The 18,997-nt window shown below is 39.0% G+C and overlaps 1 pseudogene; it reads right to left on the bottom strand.

The window, feature by feature from the left end:
* Positions 1-15,836: 15,836 nt before the first annotated feature.
* LOC127649098 (carbohydrate sulfotransferase 2-like) lies at positions 15,837-18,663 on the bottom strand (annotated as a pseudogene).
* Between the last annotated feature and the right edge of the window lie 334 nt (positions 18,664-18,997).

Genomic DNA, 18,997 nt, shown 5'->3' with positions numbered 1-18,997 from the left:
ACAGTAATTCACCATTGTTGATATTTCAGTTGCACAGAATTTCAATGTGATATAGTGTTTATTTGTATGAATATAGTACTTAATTATCTTGTAATAAACAAAGAAATAGATATCATATGATAGTAAACTTAAATAGATATGAAATAATCGTAAAAAATTGAATTCATGGAAGTGCATAAATTATACCTCGAGTCTCTAAAAACCCTATACACTTTTAGTGCTTAAACCAATATAAAATAAAACTAGCTTCTGTACAAGCTAGTTAACTTGGTCAATGTCACAAATTTAATTAGATTCATTTCAAGGTTGCACTTGCTATAGATGTGGCTGTCTTGTCGTGCACTTCTCACGTACCTTACAGTCTAGCTGATCCCACAAAAGCTCAATGGGGTTAAGATCCATAACACTCTTCTCCAATTATCTGTTGTCCAATATCTGTGTTTCTTTGCCCACTCTAACATTTTCTTTTTGTTTTTCTGTTTCGAAAGTGTCTTTTTCTTTGCAATTCTTCCAATAAGGCCTGCAAACCTGAGTCTTCTCTTTACTGTTGTACATGAAACTGGTGTTGAGCAGGTAGAATTCAATGAAGCTGTCAGCTGAGGACATGTGAGCAGGGTTGGGGAGTAACGGAATTACACAGGATTAAGAATTTAAAATACAAAATATAGTTAACTGTATTCCACTACAGTTAAAGTTTGAAGTAAATTTGGACCAAAAGAAATAGAATTAAACCTTGTGTAAATTGTCAGCTTTCTGCTACACTAAAATGCTATTAATAGCCATATTACATGCACATGTTACCAGGCACAATCATATTTTTTTATTAAAACAATTCACATGAGATCCTAATTCATTTCAAGGTTTAAATGGAAACTACTTTTCAATGTTTTCAAAACTTTCAAGACTTTTATATTTGTAGTAGTACATTTATACAGCACATACACTATAGGCCTATATAACCTATTTTTTATTTGCTTTTATTTTAATATGAAAACTATTTTTAGTGTCTGTGTATCTCTTTGTGGAACATTCAGCACAAAGTTTGGGCAGCTCAGATATCTCAGATAACAGCTGAGCTGAGAGAGCAAACAGAATCAGTGTGAAGAGGGAAGAGACAGCTCATCTGCCATCAGTCTGTTGTGTGAAGCTTTGTGAAGATGTGAACTGCTTTGCCTTTGTTGCTGCCTCACTTGTGACAGACTTAGTGGACTCTTTGAAGGAGAGTAAAAATCATCCTCAAAATCTTCCATTCTCAGCAAACTTTTAACAGTTGATTCTCTTGTAGTTGCAACTTCAGTCCTTCTTTGACCTTTAATGCCCAAGATAACATTATAATAAGCAAACGTTACACTGTAAAAAGGCAATTACATTTGACTTTCTTACACTTTGCAAGATTTTTTCTTCTTCAGAGTTCAATAATTGCAGAGTTAATTAAAATCATATAGAACCATATGAATTAAATGATAACAAAATAACTTTTCTTGTATTGCTATTTGATCATTTGCTGAACAAGAAATCTGTAGTTGTATGGCAAGCCGAGTTGACTTTTAAGGAATTACTTATGTGAAAGTGCTATTTATTATACATATCAGTAATTTCATTTGCACTAGTAAAAATTTTAATTCTTGATATAAAAAATGACATAATCACTCACAGAAATACAAATTTTTATAAGTAAAAAACATAACTCCTTATTTCTTTAATTGCATTTTTACTAGTGTAATTTTACAGTTATCTGTCATTCACACATATTCATAAGGCAATTACAGAAATACATAACTTATTTCTTACTAGATGAATTGCCAATTTCACATTTATAAATGCACTTCTTTCTAGTAATAATTGTCATTTTTTTATATGAATAATAATTTATTAGCTGAAGGAGACATTTTGCATTTAGTTAAAAAACTAATTTAAAGTGGAAAAACAAAGTTCTGTAACTAAGGATGATTAGTTCTTGGCAGTTACATTTAAAGCATCAAGTTGTTGCATCAAATTCCTCTAACAGTGTATATTTTAATAGAATAAATCACAAAATTGCATATACAGTCAATAAAAAAAAGATTATTTGTGTCCATGCCGGTTTCTTATTTACTTTTCTGAACTAAGGAGCCTTTTCATCTTTCAAAAAATTGCATAAATGAAGCATTGGACCAAGCCTCACAATGGAGATACTGTTGCCAAATGATGCATTTTGTGAGGAAGGCCTACAATTGTCATGCATTGTCATGTCTGGTTTGCTGGAAAAAATAAATAAAATAACATTAGTTGAACGATTGTGACCAACCACAACCATTGGTCATACTGACAAAAAGCACTCTGGAATGCTTGGCATATCAGGCCTATGTATTCAGGTTACTGGATGTTTTTAAACAATATGAGCATTGGCAGAGAGAGACCACAACAGAGAGCAGGAAGCAGAGGATTAGAAATAAAGTAGCTTGCTTCTCACTGAAATGGATATTTCTAGGGCACATCCCAAGATACGCAGCACAAACTCAATCATTGCCATCCAGAAACTGAGCCCCGTTCCTAGCTGCCCCATTATTAGATGTATATTCATGTCAAAACCCCAAGAGACACGTCAATTCTTTTCATTGTGCTATCTTTAAAGGAATATTCCAGGTTCAATACAAGTTACACTCAATCAACAGAATTTGTGGCATAATGTTGATTAGCACAAAAAATTATTTTGAATCGTCCATCATTTCTTTTAAACAAAAGCAGAAATTGAGGTCACAGTGAGGTACTTGGTACAATGGGGAATCTAAATTCACTTTTGCCTCCTAATGTTAATGTATTTTAATGTATACTCTTTGTACATTGTATACTGTATATACGGAAAGAAGATAGCAAAGATAGAATCAAATCAAACATTCATCAGCCTACTACTACAACTACTATGATGAATACATCTGCTGAGAGGGAATGACTTAAAGTCTATTCTTCACCATCACTGAAAATTAAATATTCTCTGAGAGCATGACATGTAGTCCAATATCTAAAAGGCCTGAGGCATTTAAAAATGTTCTGATGGCACAGCATGTAGACTCGACTCAATCATTTTGATGTCATGATAATATGAGGCAATGGAGATAAAAGAGTGTGTTCCCTGTCTGTCATTCACTCGACGTTGTGTCGATGTATTGACACTAAGGGTTCGATCTTGAGAGCCCCATTAACCTTTGCTTTATTCAGAAAAGTCAAGTGAAAATTAAAATTGGCATTACAGTGGTCACCCTCGCACGGACGAGTGTTGTGCTTCCCCTGAACGCTTCGGCGACTGAGTACACAGGTTTAAAGAGAAAGTATTTTTTTTAAAAGAGTTTATTTCCATCTAAAAGAGCTCACACAAACGGCTGGCGTCTTTTTAAAGATGGCTACTTGTTAAACTTTGTGCTACTGGATGTGGCCATTATCTCTCCCCACCGGATGGCCACGAAATCTGTCTCGACTGCTTGGGTCACCAACACGCTGAGGCAGCTTTTGTGGAGGGGACATGCACATGAGAACGTAGCGGTCGCGGCTCTCTTCCTTCTTTCTGAAGCAGAGAGCCACCACGGCTGCTTCCCAACCCTGTCTGTCTTGGGTGAGAACCCAAACGGCAGGGTCAGTGAGCACCACAGGCGATTTCGATGTAGAGATGGGAGCGCTTCCACCGGGTCAATCCCCGCAGTCCTTCCACCCTCCGACATGCTCGTTCTGCCCGGTAGAGTTTACGACCGGGGCAGGTGGTCCGCCTCTGGGTGGATTTAAAGTCTCGTTTGGGGCTCGTGATGAGGATGAGATTTCATTCGCAGCATCGGAGATTGGGCTGCTGCTATCGGAAACGGACAAATCTCTTGAGCTCCCAACCTCGGGCGGTAGAGCTTAGGATGAGGTGGAGGCTGGGATGGCAGCTGTGCTTGCCCATGCAACCGCAAACATCTGGCTCAAGTGGAACCCTCCAGCCTGCCCTGAGCATTCGTGGCTAGATGATTGGTTTCTGATGATTGGCACCTCACCCCGGAAGTGCATGAGGAGGTCTTGAAGTTTTGGAAGACACATTTCTCTGCCCATACCCACATCGTTGGCTTGTCCATTCTGAATACCCTCGACGTTGAGGCAGCTAAGGGATATGTCAAGCTTCCCCAGGTAGAGCCCTCTGCTGTGGTGCATTTATGCCTGCAGGGTGCAGTCACCTGGAGGAACTGACCAAGGATCCCTTCCAAAGCTTGTAAGTTTTCTTCATCCCGAAGGCTTATAGCGCAGCGGGTCAGGACGCCTCCACCTTGCACTCCATGGCCATCCTGCAGGTCCATCAGGCCAAGGCACTCAAAGATTTGCACGAGGGTAGCAACGACCCAGGGCTAATGCAGCTTGATTGACCTCGCTCTCCGGGCGATGATTTTCACGGCACGTGCCCTGGGCCGGACAATGTCCACTATGGTGGTCCAAGAACGGCACCTGTGGCTCAACCTTGCTGAGATACTTGATGCTGAGAAAGGTGTGATAGAACCCGACCCCTTAGCCGAGACACACAAGGGCTTCTACAGCACCTATTTTATCATGCCCAATCCTAGATCTGCGTACCTTGAACAGAGCTTTACACAGGCTTCCCTTCAAAATGTTGATGCAGAAGCACATCCTGCCATCAGTATGACGTCGGGATTGGTTTGCGGCCATCGACCAGAAGGACGCATACCTTCACGTATCAATCCTTCCTCAACACAGACCCTTTCTCTGGGGCTCTCGTAAGAGCGCAAGCCACCCCAGCCGCTCCCCAACTCTGTCCTTCTACCTACGGATATGAGGCAGTGTTGGCTAGCACTGGGGGTGATATGGGGACCTCAGTGGGTGCCTCTCCACGTCGGGCACTTTATTAGGACCGTAGTGTTTATTAGTGACCTTAGTGAACTCCTCTTCTTTTAATGTTTAATGATTTTTAATGTGGTATATAATTAAAAATAGCAAGACAAAACATGGCTTTTTCCTGATTATTATGGCCCAAATTGACTGAATATTTTTGCAGTTAAAACTCCCAAATAATTTTAGTACACTGGTGTAAAAACACAAATGAGGTTTCAAAATGTCACGTTTATTACATCATCACGATCATTTGATTTAACTTTGATTACCTGAGAGAACTGCGATTATTGAGCACTTCACATTCTAATCACTTTGTACCATAAGGGATTTTAAAGGAAATATATAAAAGTCAATAATGAACGTGTTTTATGAATGTTGAGTCTCATTTACCAGTGCAACAGTGCATTTGGTCAGCACTCCAAATGAATTGAGGCCGTCACTAACCCTCACCTCAGACCATTTAGACCATCTCCTGAAAAGCGAGTTAAGATTTAGCTCTAGCTGTTGTGTGCAGGTTCAGTATTAAAAGTTTATACAAGGCTTTCAGTAGTGAATGCAAAACTTCCAGTTTCACTTTAACATTTGTGTGATGGAAAATGGGTAACACTTGTTAATAATGGTCTGTCATTAATAGGTAATTATGCAGGAATTAATGCAGGACAAATGAGTAGTACTACATTAACACTTTATTTATTTCTATTAACTAATATGGTAACACAATTAACCAATCAGTAAGTAATTGCAAACTATTGATCATATACGGCCATGATCATAGTTAGCTTATGTTACAGAAATATTGGGATGTATGTGCCCAACCTTCTCATTAACTTCTGCATGTTTGATATTGCTTAAGGTCTTTTTTTAAATAGTTCTGGTAACCCATAAGTAATGAGTCAAGTGTTACCACATAAGTATGAAGGAATAACTAATATCTGGTCCATTATTCTAAAGCGAGGGTCATGGTAGTAAATGATTAATTAATGAGATCTTACTGTTTCCTTCCTTGGGAGTTAAAGGTTATCTGGACCATTATTCTAAAGTGAAAACACATTATAAACAATTAATAGTAACTATATCAAACCTGCCGAAGTTAATAATTTGTCATGAATAGAAGAGATATCCCAAGGAATACACTGGTTGGGCACATACATCTGTAAGCTGACTATGATACTCTACCAAACACTGTTGCCATGATTTAGAGAACTGTTATGTTCATAAATTAATTCCAGCAAAGAACACACTTGAGGCACATTTTTCTCTGAAGGCGCATTTCACGATCATGTTCACAATAAAAACATAATCATTCAGATTTTAGACACATGTTAATGTTTTGATTGGTAATTGATTAGTAGTTATTTTAAATTAGCCATAGTTAGTTGATAGTTCTCAATGAGGCAGATCAAATTCAGTGATTACTGATTAATTATTAATTAATTATTAAATGAAACTGAATTTAAAACATAACTATAACCCCCAATAACTTTTATATGTTAATTAATAACACCCCCAAAACCTGCAGAGATGTACCTTATTAATTATGCAAAGACAACAGCCAATAGAAAGTCCTCAAGCATAAACAACAACAGATGTTAAAATATATTCCTGGTAAGGACTATAATTCGGTGTAGTTTTAACATCTGATATTCATTTAAATAAGTAAATGTGCCTTTTTGCCCTATGCACCAAGAAAAGTGAAAAAATGCAGATGTCTGATCGATCCATCCAACCACTGATCTACAAAAGCCCCGGAACATGAATAAAACAAGCAAGAAATGAATGAATGTGGATGAGGGCGCTCTCACTGTCACTGCCATTCTGTGTTGTTTGTAGACATGAGTTGAACCATAAGGAGAAGTTCTGGTATACACAATTCCAGATGTTTATGTAGTTATAACTTGCATGATATGACTTATATGACCATATATTGTTTGCAAAATGTTATGAAGAATATTAAGTAAAATAATGGTAAGTAAAAATACTCTGCTACAGATTACAGAATACATGCTGTAAAATGAGCTTACACAAGGTCAGTAGTGTAATCTAAATACTTTTGATTACTTCTTCAGCACTGACATTTTTTTTTTTTACTATAAACAAGTAAATAAAGAAAATTCAAACATTATCTGAAAAAAAGCCTAAATATTTTACGCAGTTTTGCTACTCAGGTAAATGTATCTTGTTTTAAGTTATTTTAGATATTTCTATAGAAAAAAAAAAGATCTTACAGTACAGCAGTACATCTTAGCTCTAATATCAAAGGTCTTACTAGAGAGAAAATGTATGCTTCAAAGTGCATTTTTGTCATAGAATCCCGTATAAAATATAATTTAGTCTGGTAACAGACGCATGTAAAGGCAAGAAATGGCATTTTAGCTTAGCATAAAGCTAAATGTTCACATGACAATTTACACAAGGTTAACTATTTGTGCTATCAAACCCCATGGAGTGTACACAACTACATCCTTTTCTGAACATATTTGGATTCTGTTCATTGAATGAGGCAGAAAATATATTCTTTCTATATGATGGTAAAGGCTACATTGGTTAGCATTTCTTGTAAAAATACCCTTACATCCAGGAGCACATTTCCTGCATACCTGCAGCTGTGCTCCACAGTCTCTACAAGTAAGCTACTGAAATTACTTCACCTCAATATTTAATATCCATTTATTAATTTATCTGGCAAGCAGTTGTGAAATAAGTGGGATAATGTACAATCAACTTGTCATCATTGCTCTATAACCCCCAACTGAGTGATCAGGACCCAAAAGAGGATAATGACAACTGACTGTAAATTATAACAACGGTGCGGGACACACCGCAAAAACTAGGGCCACAGATGCTCAACGACGGCCTGATATTGGCCGGTAGCCGACCATTGGCTTGGTGTGTCATAGCCTTCATATGTTCGTTCACAAACAAAAGAGTAACGTGTGCAGGATGTGAAAGAACAAAGAATATGAATGTTGACCAGGAAGATTTAATTGCTAAATATACCAAGCATTCTGCAAACCGAATGTGACAACAAACAGTTTAAACATATAAAATACAAGGAACCTTGTGTAATTATAAATACAGAATGAGCATGTATGAGCATGACTTCAGGCAATAAATAAATCATCTGGCTGCTCTCATAACCCATGCATTTGAGATCACAGGGTCCTCTATCAAATAGGCTCTCATAAATTGTTAATCACCAGACAGGTTGTAAGTGGAAGCAAAGCAGTAAAATTACCATATTCAGAACAGGCAGTATGCTAATTACACCTCAGACCGAGGTCAGTGGAGAGGGAAGGCGATACAAATGCATGTCTATATCTGAGAGATAAGACTAAAGCTCTCAAATATTCTCTGAAATATGACTGAAGAGAGAAGAATAGCTCTCTTAAAGGGATAGGTCACCCAGAAACGAAATGCACCCTATCCATTAACAGTTGGTTCACCTAATCAATTCACATTGCTAATTGCCCTAAACTGCTTAAAAAGACATTCAGTATTCAATGACATGAGTAAAGCGCTTCATAATTCCAAACACAAGACCCTCTGAATGAAAAACTTAATGAGTAGATTGCTATACATATTGCTATTTGAGAATTACCAGGGATATGAAGGGGAACATTTCCACACCAGGACATTTAAATCTACTCTCCATCTCCTCAACCTTTATCATCTGTATGGTCACCATCTGTTCCATTTGCATGATGGGCATCACTGACCAAGTAACCATGACAACTGCAGAGAGACCCATCCCTTTGGCATTCGTATGAATTTAAATAGTTAAAAATGAGACTGGATATTAGAGTTAACATGAGCACTTTTTTTTTTATTTAAAGGTTGACAGAAGAAAAGAAAAGAAAAACAATCCTAAATAGTCAAAATAGTCTATACAAATGTTAATTAAGGGGCCCAGAGACAGGCAAAGCTGTGGAGTCTGAGGGCTTTACTACCACAATATTAAAATATTTTAAAGAGTTTTCAATCAGTTGCAGTTGGATATGAATGTTAAAAGATCATCTGTTCATATTGAAGCATAATGACAGCATATAATTGTTAAATTAAAATTATTTGTAATATTTAATTACATTCAGAGAGCAAGTATGAGGCACACCCCTTGTGACTGAGGAATGATACTGTACAAGGGGTTCAGGGGTATCCCCTGAGAGAACATTTAGAAAAGTCTGAATGGATAATTTTAATATTTTCATTAAAGTGAGAAAAACAAGGCTACAAACTAGTAATTTTATTGTCTTTCCTTGTCATTCATGCCAGCGATGATGACATCTGATTCATTTTGCAAAAGTAGATTAGAAATCTATTTGTTTATTATTAAAGGCTCATAACCTGCTTATTAATAAAGTTAAATTTAGAAGGAAAATTTGTTATGGTCTTAACCGCTCTGGAACCGCATTAAATTATGCGGCGCCTCATGTCTACTCACATGCTGGAAAAGGTGGCAACGCCTGCAGAGAGGGCATAAATGATGCGTGTTCGGTGATAGAGAAAAATCTTTAAGTATACATCGCAGAAAGATCAGATCTGGTGTACACAGCACTGTTGTTTTGTCGCGTTGCTCACTAAAGACGATGAGAGGGCGCAACCATTGTCATGGTGTCTTGCGTTCCAGATTGGTTTGGGCCAGGGCTATCTTTTTAGTTTGAAAACTATATTTTTTCAATTACGTTTGGTGGAGACTGATCACACAGTGAATTCGGTGACAGTAGGTTGAAAGTTTTGCTTCTGAAATCAGTCAGTGCTTACTGAAATTCAAATCACTACCTCCCAGTTTCCAAAGCTGGAAGTGTTGTTGAACGAATGGGCATATGTGAGCTCCAGTTTTCAGGTGAAATGTCCACAGAGTGACACCAAAAGCGAGTTATATTTTAGTTGTAAATGATGTAATACAGTCAACAGGAATACATTTTTTTTTTTAACTCTACCCCTAACCCAAACCCCAAGCCTAAACATCAGTGGAGTAAAAATTCAATTTTAGAGCTAAAATGCAACCTCCAAATTTAGTATGTGAACGCAATTAAGGGTGCTTTCACACTAGCACTTCTGGTGCGTACCCAGGTCCGAATGACGTCAGTTTAGTTTGGGTGATGTGAGCGCTATTTTCTGAACTCAGGTGCACACCTGGGAACCACACCCAAGAACACTTGAAAAGGTGGTCTGGGGGTACGGTTCATGTGAACTCTGGTACGGGTCACTGCTGATGCGAATGATTTTGGAGGTAAATCCAAAGAGACAAACTTGAATGCTTCCCTTAACACAGTGAAGCGGATGTCTTTCTGAGTTGTTACCTAGTTACAGTGATAAAACAGCCACTTGTGCTCATGTTGATGACATGACCGTGGTTTGAACCAAAATAATATGATGTGAACAGAGACTAGCAGTGGCAGGAAACAAACTCATGGTCCAAGCAATCGAACCAAGTGTGAAAGCACCCTTAATTCCTTGTTCCCATGAGACCAGAAGCCCGTGTCTCGGATGTCTCAGTTGCACTAGAGGGAAATGTGCTCATGCTTGAATTGATGTTAAATGTCTGATGGAGGATGACACTTGTCAGTTTTCGGCTGAATGTCAAGGTACATGAACATTCAGACGTAACGATTTCCCGTGTGATCGTGTTGTTTGGTGAAACTAATGGTGCAGAAGTTACACATTTCACTTTTAAATGTTTTTCTTATTAACATACACAAATATCTTGTATCACCATTGGCTGATATAATCCATGCAAAACTGAAATGATCAAGGGCTACTTGTTTGTTTGGGTTTGTTTTACACCGTCAATAATTTTTTCTTACAGGCCTTCGAGTAGACACCTTTAGCATTCAATTTACATTTGTTGTGTTGAAACACAGCATTGGTCCACAACTTCATCCGAGGCTAAGAAAGAAATCTTCACAGGTTTTTTTATTTGTCAACAAAATTGTACAGTGTACCTGGCTTCACACATTGCATCAACTAGAAAATACAAAATATATTACAGATCACCTGGAGGCTATAATATCATGCTGGGACATATACCACATGCCCTTTTTGCCCGCAGGATAAGGCATAGAGCTAGAGAGATGGCGACAGGCCAGGAGCATTCACTGGAATCCAGACTGAATGCCAACAAATTCTCAAGCCCATCCATTCTTTCACCACTTCACATCCAGATCCTTCTCACCCACCGTCCCCTCCAGCAGCTGCTATTTCTGGAAAACAGAGGCAGCTCTCTCGTGGTTCCCCCTTACTCAGTCACTCTCACACATGGCTGCAACAGCAAGACCAGGCCCTGAGAGGCACCGAAGCCCACTTCAGAAAATTAAGCATTCATTGTCACTGGATACTCTGATGAGGCAGTATGATGTCTGGGATTTGGGGTCCGCTACAGTTGACAGTCAGCAACCATGCTGACCTGCATCAGTGTTATAACGTCTACACTGGTGACATGTTATGAATGGAGATGCTGCTATTGCACAGATATTACAGATGTTTTGGCTCTGTTAATATCCTTCACGTTTTAGACACAGCTATAGATCATGTGTAATAGCAACCTAGTTTATACTAGAGAACAGAGCTCTTGGTGCAAAACAAAATAACATTTGAAATAAAAATTATTTACTGTATTGTTTACAGTTCCAGCCCTGATTTTAAATCAACATCATCACATTGGAAATCAACATGCTGCTTCTGAATGTTCATGTACCCTGAAATTGACCCATGCTGGCTTTGCCACTAAGAATCGGCATTGCCATCAGACACTTTTGCACTAATTAAAACATGTTGAATGGAATATTCCGGGTTCAATACAAGTCGATCTTTAATTACAGAATGTGTAGGTAGCATCATGTTGATTACCTAACAACATTATTTTGACCCTGTCCTCCTTTTCTTTAAAATAAAAGCAAAAAACGAGATTACAGTGAGCCACTTACAGTGGGTACGGAAAGTATTCAGACCCCCTTAAATTTTTCACTCTTTGTTATATTGCAGCCATTTGCTAAAATCATTTAAGTTCATTTTTTTTCCTCATTATTGTACACACAGCACCCCATATTGACAGAAAAACACAGAATTGTTGACATTTTTGCACATTTATTAAAAAAGAAAAACTGAAATATAACATGGTCCTAAGTATTCAGACCCTTTGTTCAGTATTTAGTAGAAGCACCCTTTTGATCTAATACAGCCATGAGTCTTTTTGGGAAAGATGCAACAAGTTTTTCACATCTGGATTTGGGTATCCTCTGTCATTCCTCCTTGCAGATCCTCTCCAGTTCTGTCAGGTTGGATGGTAAACGTTGGTGGACAGCCATTTTCAGGTCTCTCCAGAGATGCTCAATTGGGTTTAAGTCAGGGCTCTGGCTGGGCCATTCAAGAACAGTCACGGAGTTGTTGTGAAGCCACTCCTTCCTTATTTTAGCGGTGTGCTTGGGGTCATTGTCTTGTTGGAAGGTGAACCTTCGGCCCAGTCTGAGGTCCAGAGCACTCTGGAGAAGGTTTTCGTCCAGGATATCCCTGTACTTGGCCGCATTCATCTTTCCCTCGATTGCAACCAGTCGTCCTTTCCCTGCAGCTGAAAAACACCCCCACAGCATGATGCTGCCACCACCATGCTTCACTGTTGAGACTGTATTGGACAGGTGATGAGCAGTGCCTGGTTTTCTCCACACATACCGCTTAGAACTTTTTGGCCTTAATTCTATCTTGGTCTCATCAGACCAGAGAATCTTATTTATCACCATCTTGGAGTCCTCCATGCAGGCTTTCATGTGTCTTGCACTGAGGAGAGGCTTCCGTCTGGCCACTCTGCCATAAAGCCCCGACTGGTGGATGGCTGCAGTGATGGTTGACTTACTACAACTTTCTCCCATCTCCCGACTGCATCTCTGGAGCTCAGCCACAGTGATCTTTGGGTTCTTCTTTACCTCTCTCACCAAGGCTCTTCTCCCCCGATAGCTCAGTTTGGCCGGACGGCCAGCTCTAGGAAGGGTTCTGGTTGTCCCAAACATCTTCCATTTAAGGATTATGGAGGCCACTGTGCTCTTATGAACCTTAAGGGCAGCAGAAATGTTTTTGTAACCTTGGCCAGATCTGTGCCTTGCCACAATTCTGTCTCTGAGCTCTTCAGGCAGTTCCTTTGACCTCATGATTCTCATTTGCTCTGACATGCACTGTGAGCTGTAAGGTCTTATATAGACAGGTGTGTGGCTTTCCTAATCAAGTCCAATCAGTATAATCAAACACAGCTGGACTCAATTGAAGGTGTAGAACCATCTCAAGAATGATCAGAAGAAATGGACAGCACCTGAGTTAAATATATGAGTGTCACAGCAAAGGGTCTGAATACTTAGGACCATGTGATATTTCAGTTTTTCTTTTTTAATAAATGTGCAAAAATGTCAACAATTCTGTGTTTTTCTGTCAATATGGGGTGCTGTGTGTACAATAATGAGGAAAAAAATGAACTTAAATGATTTTAGCAAATGGCTGCAATATAACAAAGAGTGAAAAATTTAAGGGGGTCCGAATACTTTCCGTACCCACTGTACAATGGAAGTTGATTTTTAAGGTGTTTAAAGGCAGGAATGTTAAGTTTATAATTTTAAACAGCAATTGCATTCATTCTTCTGTTAAACAATGTGTATTATGTAAATTGTAATGTTGTATACATTGTTATTTTTACAGTTGTTTTAGAATGAAGTTGTATAATTGGATATAACGTTATACAGAAAAGGTTATACATAGGTTATACAACATTTGCTCCGAAAAACCGGTGATGCCTATCTGGCATATTTGTTGTCATCAAATATTTGAGTACGCACTGGGTCACGTATACTTGGACAGACAGATAAAGACTGTAGCTTAACTACACAAAAACCCACTGCAACTCGATTTTAACTGCACATGAATATTTAGTTTAGATACTGCTGAAGGGGTGGTTCACCTAGGGCAACATGCAAGCTAGTTTTTGCTTTTTACTGCACATTATTGCGACACCATAGAGGAAACCACAATTTAAAACATTTCCTGATACTCTCAGGTTTTAAATGATTGTGCTTGGGGCTGGCTGAAATGACGAAATACACTCACAGAGCACTATATTAGGAACACTATAGTCCTAATAAAATGCGCAATGTGGTCTTCTGCTGTTGTAGTCCATCTGCTTCAAGGTTGGACAAGTTGTGGATTCCAAGATGCTATTCTGCTCATATAGAGTGGTTGTACAGAGTGGTTATCTGAGTTACTATAGAGTTTTTGATAGCTTGAACCTGTCTGCCATTCTCCATTGACCTCTCTCATCAACAAGGCATTTCCATCTGCAGAACTGCCGCTCACTGTTTTTTTTGTTTGTTTGTTTTTTGTTTGGAGTAAACTCTAGAGACTGTTACAGAAATACTCAAACCAGCCCGTCTGGCACCAACAATCATGACATGGTCAAAATCTAAATTTTCCCCATTCTGATGGTTGATGTAAACATCAACTGGAGCTCCAGGCCAGTATCTGCAGGATTTTATGCACTGCACTGCCGCCACACGATTGGCTGATTAGATAATTGCATGAATATAGGTGTACACGTGTTCCTAATAAAATGCTCAGTGAGTGTATATCACGACGATATAAAGTACAGAGATTAATTGCGATATGTAAATACCCATGTGTGCAGCATGGGCTTATCTATCAGTGGGCAGGGCTTCATGTGAGACTGAGAGAATTTAAGAAATTTGTGTTTTTCTGTCATTTAAAATTTTTCTGCGGTTGCCGAATCAAATTCAATGACATTCAAAAGTGCTATATACACCGATCACCATTCAAATCACCTTCTCAATACCATAGACTTTGTCATTTCGAACCAGTCTGGCCATTCTCTGTTGATCTCTTTCATCAACAAGGCATTTCTGTCTGCAGAACTGCCGCTCACTGGATGTTTTTTGTTTTTGGCACCATTCAGAATAAATTCTAGAGCCTGTTGTACAAAAATCCCAGGAGATCAGCAGTTACAGAAATACTCAAACCAGCCCATCTGGCACTAACAATCCTCCATGCGATTATCTAATCAGCCAATCGTGTGGCAGCAGTGCAGTGCATAATATCATGCAGATACGGGTCAGAAGCTTCAGTTAATGTTCACATCAACCATCAGAATGGGGAAAAAGTTTGATCTCAGTGATTTGGAGCGTGGCATGATTGTTGGTGCCAAATGGCTGGTTTGAGTATCTCTGTAACTGCTGATCTCTTGGGATTTTTACGCACAACACAATATAAGGCAGGTGGTTTTAATGTTGTGACTGATTGGTGTATGCTTCTCATCTGATGCGCACATCTGTATTTCATGTGAATGTGCAAGTATGCGTGACTCCAGCAGGCTTCCCGATATTTGTGCTCCACAGACAGGAGAATCACTTGCGCTACTTCATAATTGACCTAGTAAAAACTCTAATGAAGAAAGACATCTCCACAGAATGGGACGACTACCAAACAATTAATGAAAATGAAGATGAGCTTGTTTGTAACTCTTTCCCCGCCAAACACGGAATTTTCCGTGTTTTATGAAAAAACGCTTCCCCGCCAAACACGGAATTTTCCGGGTTTCCGTGTTTTAGGTGTTATACGGTAAGGAAGACCCCTCCGCATGTTTTGAAAGAGTACGCAACTCTTTGATCAAAGAAACAGACTGCGATCGTCTCAAACATGAAGAAGTGGAGTATTGAGAAGCTCAAAATATCAGACATAAACATGCCTTTTTATCAGCTTTTTGTCTGAAATGTTGTTTTTGACAAAACCGACCTCTGTTCAAGTCGCAATAAAAAAGAACAAATGAAGATAAAATAAAATCGTTTTTTTTTGCCTAAAAGCAGAGGCTCAGATCTTTATTGTGATATATAGCATCTTCATATATTCATGGAAGAAAATATTCTGCGGGCCATTAAAGTTTAGCGAAAATCGTCAAAAACCCTGGTGGTGACTGGCAACTTTTTTTTAAAAACGCTGGCGGGGAAAGAGTTAAAACAGGTCTGACATCTGTGCTGTGGGTTCACAAAAGTCAACAAAGAGCAAAAGAATGTAATACGCAAACTGTGTCACACAACGACAATAATCACTCTTAATACAAGCCATCTGTTTTAGCACCTCAAAATAAAGCACACAATACAATGTTATGAAAGGCAAAAGATGTGCTCTGCACTAATTCTGTCAAAAAATAATTCTTCAATAAGTGTTTATTTTCATTGGATACTTTCTACTTATGTATTATTTTCTTTGTTGCATTCTTTTGTTGAGAAGTTCTTGAGTTTATTGAGGAAAGTTTATAATAAAAATAATAATAATAGTAATGTTAACATCTGACTGAAATGTGGCATAATGCAAAATTAAGCTGTTACTTTAGGTTGAGGTTTTTACTTTGACTTATTTGAGATTAAAGTTTCCAAAAATAGACATTACAATGTGGTTATTTAATATATAAACCAATTTTTTCTTGATTTTTCAAAACATTTACTATATTGTGATACATATCATTATCGTGATATAAACTTACTGTGATATAAGATTTTGGTAATTTCACCCAACCCTAACTGTGGTAACCTATAGATAGATGTCTCACGTACAATGTAAAAATGTTATTTGTTTTGTATATCGTGACTATAATGAAGAGAAAACTACATCTAAAGGTTTTGGCAAAATAAATATCTTGCATTACCTTTACTGATTAATGACACATTGTACACAAAGTAATTGTTTTCCTCTCTTATTTGGTCAAACATCTGGCAATGCACAGACAATATTCTGGTCCCAACATAAGTGTCTCTGTACAGTATGATGCAAACAGATACATTCCACTGAGCCATTAAGCACTGAACATAGATAACACATTGTTAAGAATGAGAACCTGGCTGCTCTGGGCACAAATGCAAAACACAACAACTTATATCAAACAAACGTCTTTGGCGATATTTTATATTTTGGGCAGAGTCAACAATGATTTGCTCAAATCCTTAGCCTCTCCGGATGTGCGAACACGCAGGTATCCGAGCAGAGACATCGCATGCTGACAGTACTCCTCCACCTGCCTGATCTGCTGGTAGCTAAGCAAAGTTCTCCAAGCACTTGCAGCTTGTGTTGCATTCCTGGATGAAACGATGAAAGGTTTAGTGGAGGCGCTGCTTCCTGTTGTCATATTCTTGACGAAGGCCTCAATGTCCTGACTGGCTGAAAGGTTAACAAAGTTATAAATATTCCGCAGAGTTTTAACAGGGTTTTCCACTAAGTCCTCGTAACGTACAGTCATGTATTTCCCCTTGAACCAGGAGGGAGGGTGGAGGGCGGTTTTCAGAGTTCTGGATGCCTGTTCACAAATCACTTCCATGGCTCCTATGGAGTGATAGTCTGCACCGTCTTTTTTGTTCACTTTGTGGTTCAGGTCCACAAATGGCATATGACGCAGCTTGGGATCTCTACTGCGCACGACTTGTAAATTTTCTCGTATGAGTCCGTGTCGAGATTTAATCCTGGAGTTGGCCACCGCCCTGGGGTCTCGGACTAAATTTATGACTTTCAGATTTAAAGAGGGGTCCTCCATCAAGGGGGCCAAAATGTTGATATCCAAAATACGGACTCCCTTGATGACTACAGTGTTGTACTTTAAACATTCCTTCTCCAGGGCTTGGAGGCTCTGTGGAGGGCACTTTTTACAAACTTTTTCTTCCACCATGCCCACTACATCTTTCCTGTAGGATGAACAAAGGGGGTAAGAGCAGATGACCTTATTAAAAGTGGCACCAAACAGTCCGAGTGAGGTTAGGTTCTTTCCCCCAGGGCTGTTGTACAATTGAAAAACAGAGAAATCACACCTGTAAAGAGAGCTCAGCATGTCCCGGGCAGCTCCCTGAAGGGACACAGCATCCCCCGGGTACAGTTTTTGCCAGATATGCCACATGGGCTCATACAAGAAAAACACATCTGGATTTTGGTTGAACAGCTCCCCAAAAAAGACGAACCGGACCTCCAAGTGGTCAATACATACACAAGCTGCCTTTTCTTGACCTGGTGGGCTTTGTAAAGGAAACGGATGTCCGATCTGCTTTGGACAGGCATTCCCTGCATTGGCTGGTTGCATTGCTGTGGCTCTTTGGTCCATTTATAATTAGCCAGGTTCAACATGGTCAAAGCCACAAGCAGAAAATAGGCAAGAAACATAATGATCTTCTTCCGGCGTAGCACTTTCATGACAATGCCTGGGTTGGCTATTATTTTGGTGTGGTTTCTGGTGCAAGGCTTCAGTTTCCTTCCAAAACCAGCATTCTTCTCCCATGGTGGTGTGAATATCAGAGGGTAATGTTTGTTTTTCATTTATGAAACAAGAGAGCCAGTGATGTCCCAAACAGAGCAGCACTGTATCACATATGATGATGATGGCGTAGAAGAAACCGTGACATCTGCCCAAAGTCCATTTAATCGATTATCGATTAAGTGATGCGTGGGGATGCCCGACCCCCCAAAATACGAGACAAAACGAAAACAACCCGCACTGCAATGCGCAGAGTTTTATTTTGATGCAAGACAACGGATGCCGTTCATGTCGTATAACGCCTCACAAAATCTTCGTAAAGCACATTAATGTTCTCTTACAGATGACATACATCCCGACGCTACTGTACTACTGAAACACTGGAACTCTAGCGCGTCTAGACCACCGGATGCGATAAAACGGCGATACGTGCGTGAACTTTCATTTGAAAAGAACCACTGTTTTAAAAGATAATATTTAAAATGCCATATCAAAAGAAAGTGGCATCCCCAGTCAAACTGGTACCCAACCTCGTCTCTGTTGTCCAGGCGTACGCTGTAATTAATTTATAGCGCACGAATAAAATCGGAGTAAAGGGACATAAGCACCGCCTCCTCTAAGCGCCAATTGGCGAAAAGAGGACCGGCTATGCGTTCTTTAACGACGTCATTGGTTTGTGTCTACATCTGTCAAATTTCACTGGAATAGGGGACAGATATGGCTACGTATCAACATCTCTTTGTTATGCTCTGTATCAGAAATGAGCATTTTCAGAGTATTTTGGAGACTTCAGGCTCCTTTTAAATAACATATGATCTTACATCTAAGTGCCTATGTTTTCATAAAATATTGATTTATTCCATCAAAAAAAAAAAA

This window comes from Xyrauchen texanus, chromosome 9 (genome assembly GCF_025860055.1).
Source record: "Xyrauchen texanus isolate HMW12.3.18 chromosome 9, RBS_HiC_50CHRs, whole genome shotgun sequence".
Lineage (NCBI taxonomy): Eukaryota > Metazoa > Chordata > Actinopteri > Cypriniformes > Catostomidae > Xyrauchen > Xyrauchen texanus.
Note: the sequence above shows the minus strand (reverse complement) of the source record. Positions and strands in the feature narration are given on the sequence as shown.